This window comes from Rhinoderma darwinii, chromosome 5 (genome assembly GCF_050947455.1).
Source record: "Rhinoderma darwinii isolate aRhiDar2 chromosome 5, aRhiDar2.hap1, whole genome shotgun sequence".
Classification (NCBI taxonomy): Eukaryota; Metazoa; Chordata; class Amphibia; order Anura; family Rhinodermatidae; genus Rhinoderma; species Rhinoderma darwinii.
In genome coordinates this window covers 228,948,235-228,963,521 of record NC_134691.1, presented here as the reverse complement: position 1 = coordinate 228,963,521, position 15,287 = coordinate 228,948,235, and the positions used below count along the sequence as shown (strand labels likewise).

At 47.2% G+C, this 15,287-nt stretch overlaps 3 non-coding genes and 3 pseudogenes across 3 annotated transcripts; all 6 read left to right on the top strand.

The window, feature by feature from the left end:
* The first annotated feature begins 3,594 nt into the window (after positions 1-3,594).
* Positions 3,595-3,782, top strand: LOC142653841 (U2 spliceosomal RNA). The gene has a single exon (XR_012848697.1). It is a non-coding gene; the product is annotated as a U2 spliceosomal RNA (small nuclear RNA).
* Positions 3,783-5,130: 1,348 nt separating this feature from the next.
* LOC142654707 (U2 spliceosomal RNA) lies at positions 5,131-5,200 on the top strand (annotated as a pseudogene).
* Positions 5,201-5,988: 788 nt separating this feature from the next.
* LOC142654163 (U2 spliceosomal RNA) lies at positions 5,989-6,172 on the top strand. The gene has a single exon (XR_012848905.1). It is a non-coding gene; the product is annotated as a U2 spliceosomal RNA (small nuclear RNA).
* Positions 6,173-7,728: 1,556 nt separating this feature from the next.
* On the top strand, positions 7,729-7,798 carry LOC142654705 (U2 spliceosomal RNA; annotated as a pseudogene).
* A 779-nt stretch (positions 7,799-8,577) lies between these two features.
* Positions 8,578-8,763, top strand: LOC142654088 (U2 spliceosomal RNA). Its single transcript, XR_012848868.1, has one exon. It is a non-coding gene; the product is annotated as a U2 spliceosomal RNA (small nuclear RNA).
* A 6,306-nt stretch (positions 8,764-15,069) lies between these two features.
* LOC142654215 (U2 spliceosomal RNA) lies at positions 15,070-15,287 on the top strand (annotated as a pseudogene).

Sequence of the window (15,287 nt, the reverse complement as noted above, 5' to 3'; positions counted from 1 at the left end):
GTCGAGTGATGTATTTATGCTGCAGGAATGTACTCTCCCCTCTTCCAGGTCATACCATCATCTGGCCAGGCAGTGGACCCATGGCCCGTCCTACTGGTCTGGTGGGGGCGACTGTAAGTCTGCAGGGGTTGCCATCCTGATTAGGGGAGGCGTATTTACTGTTGACTCTGTCCAGGAGCTCGCCTGCGGCCGCTTGTTGGTCGTAGACGGTTCCTGGGCAGGAGAGCCGATTAGGCTCATCAACGTGTACGCTCCCCCTATGAAGGCTGAGCGCCTGGAACTATTCCAGACCCTGCGGACGCAGCTCGCCACCACTAGGGCAGTGGTGATGGCCGGGGACTTCAACTGCCCCATCGAAGAGGATGGACGAAGTTCCGGCACTTCAATCAAACTGGATGTCAGTTCCAAACTGCTTATCGAGATGGTAACCGAAGCATCCTTGCAGGACGTTGTGGGCTCCATGGGGATCGGCTCTGTGAACTATTCATGGAGCCGACCCGATGGCTCACTTCGTTCTCGGATTGACTTTGTGTTCACCTCCCGGGCAGTCAAGCAGCATGGGCACTCCATGGTCCCCTGCTTCTTCTCCGACCACAGGGCCATTCTCTTCCAGGGTGCCATCGGCCACGGTTTTCCTCCCGGCCCTGGCTCCTGGAAGCTGAATTGTGCCCTGCTGGAAAGAGAGGAGGTACTGGCGGAACTTAGAGACGCCTATATTGTTTGGAGGAATGATAAAGTTTTCTTTGACAAAACCTGTGACTGGTGGGAATATGTTAAAGTTGAATTTCGTTGTTTCTTTCAGGCAAAAAGTCGTCAACAGGCGTGTGAGAGGAAGAGAGACTTCAGAGAGATGCAGCGTCAGCTGCGATCCCTGCAAGACCTCCTTCAATGCGGCTGGGACGTCAGGAAGGAGCTGGAGGAAGCCAAAAAGGGCCTGAAAAGGCACTTTGAGGAGGAATCCAAGCGAATTGTCTTTCGTTCCAAGGTGGAGAACCTGGAGAAGGGTGAGAAATGTAACTCGTTCTTTTTCAGGAAACTCCATGCCGGCCACACGCCCCTGAAGGAACTTCGAGATGAGACCGGAAACATGCATTCTGGGAAGAAGGAGGTGATGGGAGTCGTCACAGACTACTACCGAAGCCTCTACTCCCGGAAAACCACTGACCCCGAAGCCGCCGATAAATTCCTGTCAGGTATCACTAATCATCTTGATCCTGCAGGTACGGAGGCTATGGATGTACCCCTGACGGTGGAGGAACTGCTCTCTGCCGCTAAATCCTTCAGACCCGGCAGGACCCCGGGCAGTGATGGTCTCCCAGCAGAGCTCTATGTAGCGCTGGGGGACTTGATCTGTCCGGACCTGCTGGAGCTCTATGAGGAGATGGTGGTGGAGGGTAGAATGCCACCGTCCTTGAGAGAAGGCATGATCACGATCTTGTATAAGCGGAAGGGGGAGAGATGTGACCTGAAAAACTGGCGTCCCATCTCTCTCCTGAACGTGGACTACAAGATCCTCGCCAAAGTATTGGCCAACAGACTGAAGGTTGTCATCGGACAGATCATCGGATCGGACCAAACCTGCGGCATTCCTGGCCGTAGGGTGGCCGACAGTCTTGCCCTGGTGAGGGACACGGTGCATTACATGCAAAGCCGCCGTACACACGCGGCCCTGGTCAGTCTGGATCAGGAGAAGGCTTTTGACCGGGTCTCTCACGAATTCATGGGTAAGGCTCTGCGTAGGCTGCGGCTTGGCAGGTTGTTCTGTTTGTATGTTAACCTGATGTATTGCGACATTTACAGCTCGGTGCTGGTGAACGGCTGGAAGACTGACCCCTTTCCTGTATCGTCGGGGGTTAGACAAGGCTGTCCTCTTTCACCTCTCCTTTTTGTTTGTGTTATAGAGCTCTTCGCAGAGGCTATCCGGCAGAATGGAGAGATCAGAGGGATCACCGCACCAGGTCCAGGACACTTCGAGGTCAAATGCTCGCTGTACATGGACGACGTGACCGTCTTCTGCGCTGACCAGAGTTCGGTGACTGCACTCGTCCAGACCTGCGAGGAGTTCGGACGCGCTTCAGGGGCAAAAGTCAACTGCGGGAAGTCGGAAGCCATGCTCTTCGGAAAGTGGTACCTGCCTTCTCCTGCCTCCTTCCCGTTTACTATCAAGCCGGACTTCATCAAAATTCTGGGAGTCTGGTTCGGTAAGGAAGGTGCAGCCCTAAAGTCGTGGGAAGAACGCTTGGCCAAAGTCAACCAAAGGATCGGACTGTGGAGCCTCAGACAACTCACTATTGAGGGCAAAGCAATGGTCCTGCGTAACGAAGTCTTGCCTGTGCTACAATACACTGCACAGGCATGGCCCCCTCTTGCCACCGTCTCGAGGGCCATTACCAGGACTGTGTTTCGCTTCATCTGGGGCTCGAAAATGGACAGAGTAAAGCGGACTGTTATGTACAAGGAGCCCCGCAAAGGTGGGAAGGGTATACCCGACATTCCCACTCTGCTGCGGATCGCTTTTGTATGTGACTGTGTTCGTAGGACTCTGAGGACAGCAAACGGCTCTGCGGGCAAGGCCATGTCCCGCTACTTCCTCCTTCCCCTCTGGCGAGGTTTTGGCTGGGACAAGTGGGACAGCTCCTTCCCTTACAACTGGCACGCTCCCTGGTTCTACGGAGATGTCGTCCGGTTTGTGAGGGAGCATCAACTGGAGGGTCTTAAGCCCGACTTGTGGAAACCTAAGACGATCCACAAGCACATCAGAGCAAAGGACCCACTGGAGTCTGTTCCAGGGCTTCATGCCGACACGTTGGAGACTGTTTGGACTAACGTGTCATCTGGCAGGTTGACCAACGGGCACAAGGACATTTCATGGATGGCCATCCAGGGAGGACTGCCTCTTAGGTCATTCATGCATGCCCGCAACCTGTGCAAGACCCGGTACTGCCCCAGGTGCCCCTTCACGGAGGAAACATCTTTGCACATTTTCTGGCAGTGCCCCTTTGCACAGGGTCTGTTGAAAGCCTTGGAACATGAACTCAAGGACTCAGTACCCAGGAACAGACTGTCGTACCGCTCGGTACTTTATGGACTATTTCCTGGGAATACCACGGATGGAGCAATCCAGGAAGCCTGGCGCCTTATGAACTGCTTTAAGGACGCTATATGGTTTGCCAGGAACCGTCTGATTTTGCGGAGAGAGAGTGTGTCCGTCCAGGACTGCCGCAGGCTGATCCACAGCCTGCTCAGAGACTATTCCACCTGGGACAGCCCGGACGTCGATGAGGAAGAGGACTGATACTCCCCTTCCCCCCACTCTCCCTTCTTGTGTGTTGTCTTTCAATAAAGCTTCGGGCCTGTGATTTCCCCCTTCCCTATCCCCTCCTACCCACTCCCCTATCCCATCACTTGTCTGTAATGCTTTGTTGTTTGGCGTTAGTGAATGCAAGAATGTTAGTGTAGCATGTGGTGTAATGTATAGCATAGGCTAGCCTGTACTGTGTATTATACTGTCATGTTATGTTTGACGACTGTTATTATTTATTATTTACTGCTTCATGGCTTGCGCTGCGTCGCAGTAATGTTTGTATGATGACGATTGATTGTCAATAAAGCAATTTTCAATCAAAAAATCTGTTCTTATCAGTTTAATATCTGATACGTCCCCTATCTGGGGACCATATATTAAATGGATTTTTAGAACAGGGAGATGGAAATAGAGCTTGCTCTGTCCACTCCACGCATTGACCTGGTATTGCAGTATTTCCAGGACCGGTGCACCCTTCCCTTATGTGTTGACTAAAATCAGATTCCAAAAGTGCTATTTGTGTTTGCTATTGTTTTTGTCTTTCTGATGGGATCTCCCCTTTTAATCCCATTATTTCAACACCTGTTGGACAATGCATTTGTACAGTCATGTGTGATAATGAGCTCATTTATTAAATGCAATTAATTAATACATTGCCACCTCTTGTTGTGTGTGTGTGTGTGTGTGTGTGTGTGTGTGTGTGTGTGTGTGTGTGTGTGTGTGTGTGTGTGTGTGTGTGTGTGTCTTCTGTGTTTCCGGCATTTCACATTGGAACAGCTCATTCACCTTCCTTGTCTTCTCTCCGCCCTCCCTCCTAGGTAAGTTAAAGAGCTGCACCTGAGCCAGCCACTGATTGATGCAGCAACACAGTCAACTAGTGGAGTGGAGTGGAGTAGGGGAACAGCAAACAGCCATTAAAGCAGCCAGCCGCCTACCCGCCACAATGGACCTACCTGTGTACACTAGATGGATGTGATGGAATGTACTGCCGTCCCAACATTTCCAAGAAGAAGTAAGAATTGCAGTTGCAACAAACCCTTGCTTGCCTACAAAGAGAGCAGCAATTTGGATTTGTTACTATGTTACCTAGAAGAATAAAATAACAAACTGTGCAAGGATGGAGGTTGTAGGAGCAAGGAGAACAAGTTGTCTGTAAAGTTGGTGGATGCCTATTTTCCATTTTGCAGTCCCTTGTCTCCCTCTTGTGGCCTCCTGGAGGCAACTAGCTGTGCAAAAAAAAGACAGCCTGGCGGCCGGCTGTTGCAGTGTTGCCCTCTCAGGCAACACTGAGTGACTGACTGAGCCGCACCGTCTTATATAAAGTTCAGACGGAACTTTGCACGTGTCATAGTGGAGCCCTCAGGATTCCAGAGCCAGCTTTCTGACATCATAATGGGGCCTGCCTCAGAGATAGATAAAAGCCTGGGCCCAGGCAGTGTTGGTCAGTGCTGCTCAGCAGGCAGCACCGGACTGGACTGGATTAAAGCTGATACAAGGTGTGAAGGAACAAGGGGTGGCTGTGGGCATGCACTTGCTGCCGCTGCCAGTGTTTATCTGCATGGCAGCAGGGCATTTGGGCGTTGCCAGGAAGGCGTTTTTATGTAGATTCCTCCTCTTTCAGCACTGCATTGTGGTGCAAGCAAAAGAAGCAAATCCTGTCTGGCTTCCTCTCCGGCCTTTATTCACCTCCCTCCCGCTTAGTAGCTGTAAATGTGTGTGAGCCTGCAGGGCCCCATGGAATTGCCTAGGAGTAGGCTGAATCAATCGCTGCAAGGGGTGAACAGCAGTATGGGACAGGCTCGGTCAACGGCCGGCCCATTCGGGTTATCGCTTCTCGGCCTTTTGGCTAAGATCAAGTGTAGTACCTGCTCAAGCTGAGGTTAGTAATCATCCCTGCCGGTGGTACGTGGGCCATCGTAGGGGGATGACAGAACGCCGAGGTGAGGGCAGGGAACCACAACGGTCATCGCTCTGGTGTACGCATTTGGTTTAAAGGTACCATTTGTAGGTGACCAGGCGACCGCCGGATCGAGGTCATTAGGCCGGGTAGTTTGGAAGCCCGAGTTGCTATGTGCCCCAGGGCTGGTGACCCTGGGGTGCCCTAACTCACTGGGGGTGGGATCCCACTGAGTGAAGGCACACTTGCACGCACTCTCTTTCACGCTATATGAGCACACACCTTTATTCTCCCGGCCTTCTGGCTGGGAGATGAGGAATTTTTTTATACCTGGCGGATGTCCAGGCTGTATCACAGCGCACATCCACTTATTTAATTTTGTTTTTCACTGTGTGTTTGTCACGTTTGTCACAAGGATTTTGGGATGCGGTGCCCTTTTGGGACCCTCCTGAGGTCTAGGGGGAAAATGTGTGGCCTTCTGGTTCCTTTTTCCCCTGCAACCCGGCCTCCCTTCTTCGGAGGGGAGGTGCAACTAGGATGCAGGCTCCTAGGTGGACACTGGGGTGGCAGCCCAGGTAGAAGCCTAGGAGTGTGTTTGGGTCTCCCTAAGCTTCGGCGAGGGGGGACCATCGATCCTTGATCCTCTAGGCCTATGGTTTGGAGGGTCAGGGAATGGTTATGCGGGGCCTCTCTCTTTTAAGAGAAGGGCTGCGATAGACCGCATCCTTGTGCACTTTTTGTGTGGCACCTCTGCACTTTTTATGCACTTGGGTGATAGAAAGCACGACTCGGGCTTTCAATAAAAAAAAAAAAAAAAATCTGTTCTTATCAGTTTAATATCTGATACGTCCCCTATCTGGGGACCATATATTAAATGGATTTTTAGAACAGGGAGATGGAAATAGAGCTTGCTCTGTCCACTCCACGCATTGACCTGGTATTGCAGTATTTCCAGGACCGGTGCACCCTTCCCTTATGTCTTGACTAAAATCAGATTCCAAAAGTGCTATTTGTGTTTGCTATTGTTTTTGTCTTTCTGATGGGATCTCCCCTTTTAATCCCATTATTTCAACACCTGTTGGACAATGCATTTGTACAGTCATGTGTGATAATGAGCTCATTTATTAAATGCAATTAATTAATACATTGCCACCTCTTTGTGTGTGTGTGTGTGTGTGTGTGTGTGTGTGTGTGTGTGTGTGTGTGTGTGTGTGTGTGTGTGTGTGTGTGTGTGTGTGTGTGTGTGTGTGTGTGTGTGTGTGTGTGTGTGTGTGTGTGTGTGTGTGTGTGTGTGTGTGTGTGTGTGTGTGTGTGTGTGTGTGTGTGTGTGTGTGTGTGTGTGTGTGTGTGTGTGTGTGTGTGTGTGTGTGTGTGTGTGTGTGTGTGTGTGTGTGTGTGTGTGTGTGTGTGTGTGTGTGTGTGTGTGTGTGTGTGTGTGTGTGTGTCTTCTGTGTTTCCGGCATTTCACATTGGAACAGCTCATTCACCTTCCTTGTCTTCTCTCCGCCCTCCCTCCTAGGTAAGTTAAAGAGCTGCACCTGAGCCAGCCACTGATTGATGCAGCAACACAGTCAACTAGTGGAGTGGAGTGGAGTAGGGGAACAGCAAACAGCCATTAAAGCAGCCAGCCGCCTACCCGCCACAATGGACCTACCTGTGTACACTAGATGGATGTGATGGAATGTACTGCCGTCCCAACATTTCCAAGAAGAAGTAAGAATTGCAGTTGCAACAAACCCTTGCTTGCCTACAAAGAGAGCAGCAATTTGGATTTGTTACTATGTTACCTAGAAGAATAAAATAACAAACTGTGCAAGGATGGAGGTTGTAGGAGCAAGGAGAACAAGTTGTCTGTAAAGTTGGTGGATGCCTATTTTCCATTTTGCAGTCCCTTGTCTCCCTCTTGTGGCCTCCTGGAGGCAACTAGCTGTGCAAAAAAAAGACAGCCTGGCGGCCGGCTGTTGCAGTGTTGCCCTCTCAGGCAACACTGAGTGACTGACTGAGCCGCACCGTCTTATATAAAGTTCAGACGGAACTTTGCACGTGTCATAGTGGAGCCCTCAGGATTCCAGAGCCAGCTTTCTGACATCATAATGGGGCCTGCCTCAGAGATAGATAAAAGCCTGGGCCCAGGCAGTGTTGGTCAGTGCTGCTCAGCAGGCAGCACCGGACTGGACTGGATTAAAGCTGATACAAGGTGTGAAGGAACAAGGGGTGGCTGTGGGCATGCACTTGCTGCCGCTGCCAGTGTTTATCTGCATGGCAGCAGGGCATTTGGGCGTTGCCAGGAAGGCGTTTTTATGTAGATTCCTCCTCTTTCAGCACTGCATTGTGGTGCAAGCAAAAGAAGCAAATCCTGTCTGGCTTCCTCTCCGGCCTTTATTCACCTCCCTCCCGCTTAGTAGCTGTAAATGTGTGTGAGCCTGCAGGGCCCCATGGAATTGCCTAGGAGTAGGCTGAATCAATCGCTGCAAGGGGTGAACAGCAGTATGGGACAGGCTCGGTCAACGGCCGGCCCATTCGGGTTATCGCTTCTCGGCCTTTTGGCTAAGATCAAGTGTAGTACCTGCTCAAGCTGAGGTTAGTAATCATCCCTGCCGGTGGTACGTGGGCCATCGTAGGGGGATGACAGAACGCCGAGGTGAGGGCAGGGAACCACAACGGTCATCGCTCTGGTGTACGCATTTGGTTTAAAGGTACCATTTGTAGGTGACCAGGCGACCGCCGGATCGAGGTCAGGAGGTCGGGTAGTTTGAAAGCCCGAGTTGCTATGTGCCCCAGGGCTGGTGACCCTGGGGTGCCCTAACTCACTGGGGGTGGGATCCCACTGAGTGAAGGCACACTTGCACGCACTCTTCTTTCACACTTTTAAGCACACACCTTTATTCTCCCGGCCTTCTGGCTGGGAGATGAGGAATTTTTATATACCTGGCGGATGTCCAGGCTGTATCACAGCGCACATCCACTTATTTAATTTTGTTTTTCACTGTGTGTTTGTCACGTTTGTCACAAGGATTTTGGGATGCGGTGCCCTTTTGGGACCCTCCTGAGGTCTAGGGGGAAAATGTGTGGCCTTCTGGTTCCTTTTTCCCCTGCAACCCGGCCTCCCTTCTTCGGAGGGGAGGTGCAACTAGGATGCAGGCTCCTAGGTGGACACTGGGGTGGCAGCCCAGGTAGAAGCCTAGGAGTGTGTTTGGGTCTCCCTAAGCTTCGGCGAGGGGGGACCATCGATCCTTGATCCTCTAGGCCTATGGTTTGGAGGGTCAGGGAATGGTTATGCGGGGCCTCTCTCTTTTAAGAGAAGGGCTGCGATAGACCGCATCCTTGTGCACTTTTTGTGTGGCACCTCTGCACTTTTTATGCACTTGGGTGATAGAAAGCACGGCTCGGGCTTTCAATATAAAAAAAATCTGTTCTTATCAGTTTAATATCTGATACGTCCCCTATCTGGGGACCATATATTAAATGGATTTTTAGAACAGGGAGATGGAAATAGAGCTTGCTCTGTCCACTCCACGCATTGACCTGGTATTGCAGTATTTCCAGGACCGGTGCACCCTTCCCTTATGTGTTGACTAAAATCAGATTCCAAAAGTGCTATTTGTGTTTGCTATTGTTTTTGTCTTTCTGATGGGATCTCCCCTTTTAATCCCATTATTTCAACACCTGTTGGACAATGCATTTGTACAGTCATGTGTGATAATGAGCTCATTTATTAAATGCAATTAATTAATACATTGCCACCTCTTGTTGTGTGTGTGTCTTCTGTGTTTCTGTGTTTCCGGCATTTCACATTGGAACAGCTCATTCACCTTCCTTGTCTTCTCTCCGCCCTCCCTCCTAGGTAGGTTAAAGAGCTGCACCTGAGCCAGCCACTGATTGATGCAGCACCACAGTCAAATAGCGGAGTGGAGTAGGGGAACAGCAAACAGCCATTAAAGCCGCCCGCCCGCCCGCCTGCCTGCCTGCCTGCCTGCCCGCCACAATGGACCTACCTGTGTACACTACATGGATGTGATGGAATGTACTGTCGTCCCTACATTTCAAGAAGAAGTAAGAATTGCAGTTGCAACAAAGCCTTGCTTGCCTACAAAGAGAGCAGCAATTTGGATTTGTTACTATGTTACCTAGAAGAATAACAAACTGTGCAAGGATGGAGGTTGTAGGAGCAAAGAGAAGTTGTCTGTAAAGTTGGTGGATGCTTATTTTCCATTTTGCAGTCCCTTGTCTCCCTCTTGTGGCCTCCTGGAGGCAAATAAATGTGCAAAAAAAAGACAGCCTGGCGGCCGGCTGTTGCAGTGTTGCCCTCTCAGGCAACACTGAGTGACTGACTGAGCCTCACCGTCTTATATAAAGTTCAGACGGAACTTTGCACGTGTCATAGTGGAGCCCTCAGGATTCCAGAGCCAGCTTTCTGACATCATAATGGGGCCTGCCTCAGAGATAGATAAAAGCCTGGGCCCAGGCAGTGTTGGTCAGTGCTGCTCAGCAGGCAGCACCGGACTGGACTGGATTACAGCTGATACAAGGTGTGAAGGAACAAGGGGTGGCTGTGGGCATGCACTTGCTGCCGCTGCCAGTGTTTATCTGCATGGCAGGAGGGCATTTGGGCGTTGCCAGGAAGGCGTTTTTATGTAGATTCCTCCTCTTTCAGCACTGCATTGTGGTGCAAGCAAAAGAAGCAAATCCTGTGTAGCTTCCTCTCCGGCCTTTATTCACCTCCCTCCCGCTTAGTAGCTGTAAATGTGTGTGAGCCTGCAGGGCCCCATGGAATTGCCTAGGAGTAGGCTGAATCAATCGCTGCAAGGGGTGAACAGCAGTATTAGGCAGGCTCGGTCAACGGCCGGCCCATTCGGGTTATCGCTTCTCGGCCTTTTGGCTCAGATCAGGTTCATTGCCTGGTCTGGGCCGGGGGGTTCGGCCTTTCGTGGAGTCCTTTCCGACGTTTTTGGGAGCGATCACCGTGCCGTTGGGCATTTCATATCAAGATGGCAGCTGTGCGTAACACTATCCGTTTCGTGGTGAATGAGCAGAGGAGAGACGAAGTTGATACTGGACATATCATTGAGAACATCCTTCTGGACCTGGCTGGAGTTAAGTTGGTAGAGGTATTCTGTATCCAAGCTTTCAGCAATATTGCTACATATGATGTATCCTTTTTTGAGGCTGCCTATTGTTTAAACGTTTTTCAGTTGCTCAAGGAGAAACACATGCATGAGGCTTTAACATCCATTGAAGTGCAACCTCTTTTTTCTGCAGTGGAAAAATGTATAACAATTCATATGTATAACCCATTTTTGGATAGAAGGCTGGTCAGGGCTTTTTTAGCTCACTACTGTACCCATGTTAGAGGAGGTGTGGAGCAGAAGAACCTATGGGGAGTCTTTAATGGTGATATCAAGTACTGGGTCAGGCTGAAACCTGACTCCAGCTGTATTGGAGGAGTGATGAATCCTCCTGCTAATTTTTCCATTGGTGGGAACAAGGGATATCTGTACTACCAGGATATGCCTTGCTTTTGTAGATCCTGTTTTTCCTACGGGCATACCAAAGATGAATGTAAAGGCAAGGTTTGTAGAAATTGCAAGGAAATAGGACATGAGGCTAGTGCGTGTATTTCCCCATCCAGGTGTGATATTTGTGGTTTGCCTGGTCATACATGCAGAAAATGTCCAAAGGTGTTTCCCTTTTTAGGGCAAGAGAGAAGAACATGGGGCAGACAGGTGAGAACAACAAGTTCCCTTGCTGCCATTTCTGATATAACTTCAGAGCCAGCTGGCAGTGTTTCTGTGGCTGCTTCTCAGGACCCTGGGAAAGCTGTACTAGGAGAGGTTCTAACCTCACATATTAGCAGCATGGAGTTGGGTGTGGTCCCTCCTGCAGAGCCGATTGTTGAGGAAACACCTGTTGTTATGCCTATGGAAGGTGAAGACACAGCGCCACCTATTGGGTGTGCTTCCCATGATAATGGTGCAAGTATGCAAATTTTGTCTTTTTCTAGCCCAGAGTCAAAAATGGACGACTCAGCTAAAGTGGAGTGGTCAATATCAGAGGAGGATGAGAAGGAGGCTAGGATGCCTAGTGCCACTAGTGCGGAAATCTTCCATAAAGTGGTCTCAAAAAGGGGCAAGTCTGGAAAGGCGGTGAAGAGACTGAAGATAGGTTTGTTGGAAGATTCTGCTCATGCAAATCCTTTTTCTTTGCTGGATAGTGACTCCAGTTCTAGCCCTAAGTCATCTGAGGTGGCCTCAGAAGTACCCAGCTCTCCTGGGGAAGGTTTCCTCAGTGAAGTCAATGTGGCAAATCTGGAAAGAGCTATGTATTTCCCTGGGACGTGATATGTTCTGGTTATTTCATGGCTTTACATTGCACTAACCATACTATGCCCGCATGTCTTTGAGATTAAAGATTGTCTCTCAAAATGTACGGGTGTTCTCCTCTGCTCACAAGCGTGCTGCAGTCCTGGACTTTTTGGCCTCTAAGGGCAGTGACATCGTTTGTGTACAAGAATGTGGTTTGTCAAAAAATCCTAGTAAAGAAGAATGGAAGTTTGGGGAAGCAATTTGGTCCTTTTCTTCCACAAATAGGAATGATGGAATTGGTATCCTTTTTAAAAATAATGAGTTTGTCATCAAACAGACTCAAATCATTCAGGAAGGAAGATGTGTCTGCGTGTTACTAGCCTATAAGGGGTGGCAGTTTAGGCTTATCAATATCTATGGCCATGCTGTGAAATCTGATAGGTTGGCACTTTTTGATACTTTAAAATTTTTTCTACACGGTAAAGTTCCTGTAATTATTGTTGGGGACATTAACTGTATCCTGGAGAAGCAGGCCCGAGCTGGATCCACAGAGTCTAATGTGGACGCTACCGGAGTTTTGTGGAATAAAATTTTGCAGGACTTTGCTTTGCAGGACGCTGTCACCAGGAAACCAGGTCCATTTACTTACCATGCCGATGACGGAAGAACGGATTCTCGTCTGGACTTTTTCTTTTTTTCTACCTCTGCAATGAAATGTGTAGATTATGCGCAGGAGAGAGTGTGGTTTTCAGATCACGAGTGTTTGTTGGGGGTTTTTGTTATAAATAATTTCTTTTATGGTAGAGGGGTATGGAAGATGAATGTTAGTTTTCTGAGTGATGAAAGGGTAAAAACTAGGTTTGGGAAAAAATATGGGTTTTGGGTTAGGAAGAAAAGTTCTTTCTCTAATGTGTGTGAATGGTGGGTATGGGTGAAAAAAAAGATTGGTGGGTTTTTTAGACAGATAGGGTATAGAAGAGCGAGAAGGAAAAGATTAGAATATTCACGCTTTAATATGCGGATGACGTTCCTTCAACAATGTAAAAATTTGGGTATGGATGTAAGACACGATTTGGAAAAAACAAAAAAAGATATTAAGGAGTGGTTCCGAGAGAAAGGGAAAGAAATTATATTTAGGTCTAAGGTGGAGGTTAGAGATAATCACGAGAAGTGCACTAGATTTTTCTTTAAAAAAATGTGTGGTGGGAAAAGTGGAATGAATGTGTTATTGGATAAGGATGATAAAGAGGTGTTTGGTAAGGATGTGATTGATGTGGTGTCTGATTTTTATAAAAAACTGTATGATGTGAAGAAGTGTGATCTGGGTGATGATGAGGAGTTTTTGGATATTGTGGGTAATTTTGTTCCTGAAAGTGAATGTGCGTTTTTGCTTGGTGAGATTATGGATGGTGAAGTAAAGGATGTGGTGGGAAGTATGGCTAAAAATAAGTCTCCAGGGATCGATGGAATACCAGCTGATTTCTATGGGAAATATTGGGATATAATTGGGAAGGATGTTATAGAAGTTATGAGAGTGTTGTTTTCTGGGACTAATATGTGTGATGTGATGAAGAAGGGTATGGTAGTTTTGTTGCATAAAAAAGGAGATAAGAGACGGTTAGAAAACTGGCGACCAATTACTTTGCTTAATACGGATTATAAAATTTTTGCCAAGCTGATTGCGAATCGTATGAGAGATGTGATTGGGTGTGTGATTGATGAGGATCAGGTATGTGCGGTACCGAAAAGGAAATTGCATGAAAACGTGGCGTTGGTGCGGGATATGCTTGAGGATTGTAAGGGTCGGAATAAGAAGGTGATTGTGTGTGCGTTAGATTTTGAGAAAGCGTTTGATCGTGTGGCGCATGTGTTTTTGTTCAAAGTGTTAGAGAGAATGGGTTTTCCGGTTCAGTTTGTGAGTTTGTTGAAGAATTTATATACGAATGCAAAGAGTTGTGTGCAGGTGAATGGGTTTTTTTCAGAATCATTTTGTATTATGTCTGGTGTGCGACAGGGTTGTCCGTTGTCTCCTATCCTATTTATTTGCGCGATTGAACCATTGTTGCAAATGATTAGAAATGATAAGGTTGTGAAAGGTTTGGTGGTGCCTGGGTGTGATGGAAAACGTGTGAAAGCTTTGGGATATATGGATGATATTTGCGTATTGTGTGATTCAGTGTATGATATGTCCAGAGTGAAGTTGATCGTAAATATGTTTTGTATTGCGTCTGCTTTTAAAATAAATTGGGGTAAGAGCAAATTTAAAATTTTTTTCAGTAATGAGCGGGTGAGTGATTCTGATATGGAACAGGTGAATGGTGTAAAAATTTTGGGTATTGTGTTTGATGATGAGCTGAAAGGGAGAGAAAGTTGGGATGAGTTAGGTGGTAGGATTGTGAGAAAGTTGGAAATGTGGAGAATGAGGGATCTTTCTTTTTCGGGGAAGGTTTTAATTGTCAAAAGTATTATTCTTCCTATGATTTTATATGTTGCTCTGGTTTTTCCTCCTGCTGTAGCTATGTTAAAAAAAGTGAATAGAGTTTTGTTCCTTTTTTTATGGGGGAGCGGGATTGAGAAGGCAAAGAGAGAAATTCTAATGAAAAGTAGACGTAATGGAGGCTTGGATTTCCCAAATTTGGAGATTTTCATTGGAATTAATTGTGTACGTTTTTTTGTAGAGCTTTTTTTTAAAGAATCCAAGGCTTCCAGAATGTCGAAATATTTAGCTGGAACGGTGATTCAGCGTCTAAGATGGGAAAAACGTAATTTATGTAAACCAATTGCTTTTCAGTGCACAGGGTGGTATTTGTATGTTGAAAAATTTATTAAAAAGTTCCAGCTAGAGGATGTAAGAATGGAGAGATTTTTGAGTGAAAAGAATGTTGTGAGAAGTATGTGTATGAATAATGTGATGTGTTCTGTAAATGGTTTGAATTCGATGGAGTCTAAGTCTGTGTGGAAGAAGATTGTTACGTATGATGTGTCAAATAAGCAGAAAGATTTGTTATGGATGTCGGTACATGGAGTGTTGCCTGTAAGGAGTGTTCAGAAAAGAAGAGGTTTGGTTGCATCTGAAAGGTGTCCGAGAGAAGGTTGTGGGGATGATGAGGATGTGAGTCATGTGTTTTGGTCGTGTAAGCATGCAAAGGATGTTTGGAAAAAGTTGAGTGGGTTGTGCGAAGAATTGACTGGTTTGAAGAGTTTGACGTATGAAATTGTCTTGTTTGGTTTGTGTAGTTTGGGTAGTGAAAAGGATAGAGTGTTGTGGATTTTTTTGACTTGTGTGAAAGAGGTATTGTGGAATACGAGGAATTTGAATGTGTATAAAAGAGAAGTATTTGAGATGGAGGATGTGGTTAGTATGGTATTGGCTAAATTGTATTTTTATTATAAATGGGATCTAGGAAAAGGTATGGATGCGGAAGGGATATGGCGAATGTTAAAATGGAGGTATTTAGTTTGAGGAATTTGTTTGAATTAATTTGTATTTGATGGAAAAATAAAATAACGAACCAGAGTGATGAGATTTTTTGAAAAATAGAGAGGTGGTTTGAACAACTACAGTTCTCGGTTTTATTCAAAAAAACCTGAATGGTTTAATAAAAAAAAAAAAAAAAAAAAAAAAAAAAAATCTGTTCTTATCAGTTTAATATCTGATACGTCCCCTATCTGGGGACCATATATTAAATGGATTTTTAGAACAGGGAGATGGAAATAGAGCTTGCTCTGTCCACTCCACGCATTGACCTGGTATTGCAGTATTTCCAGGACCGGTGCACCCTTC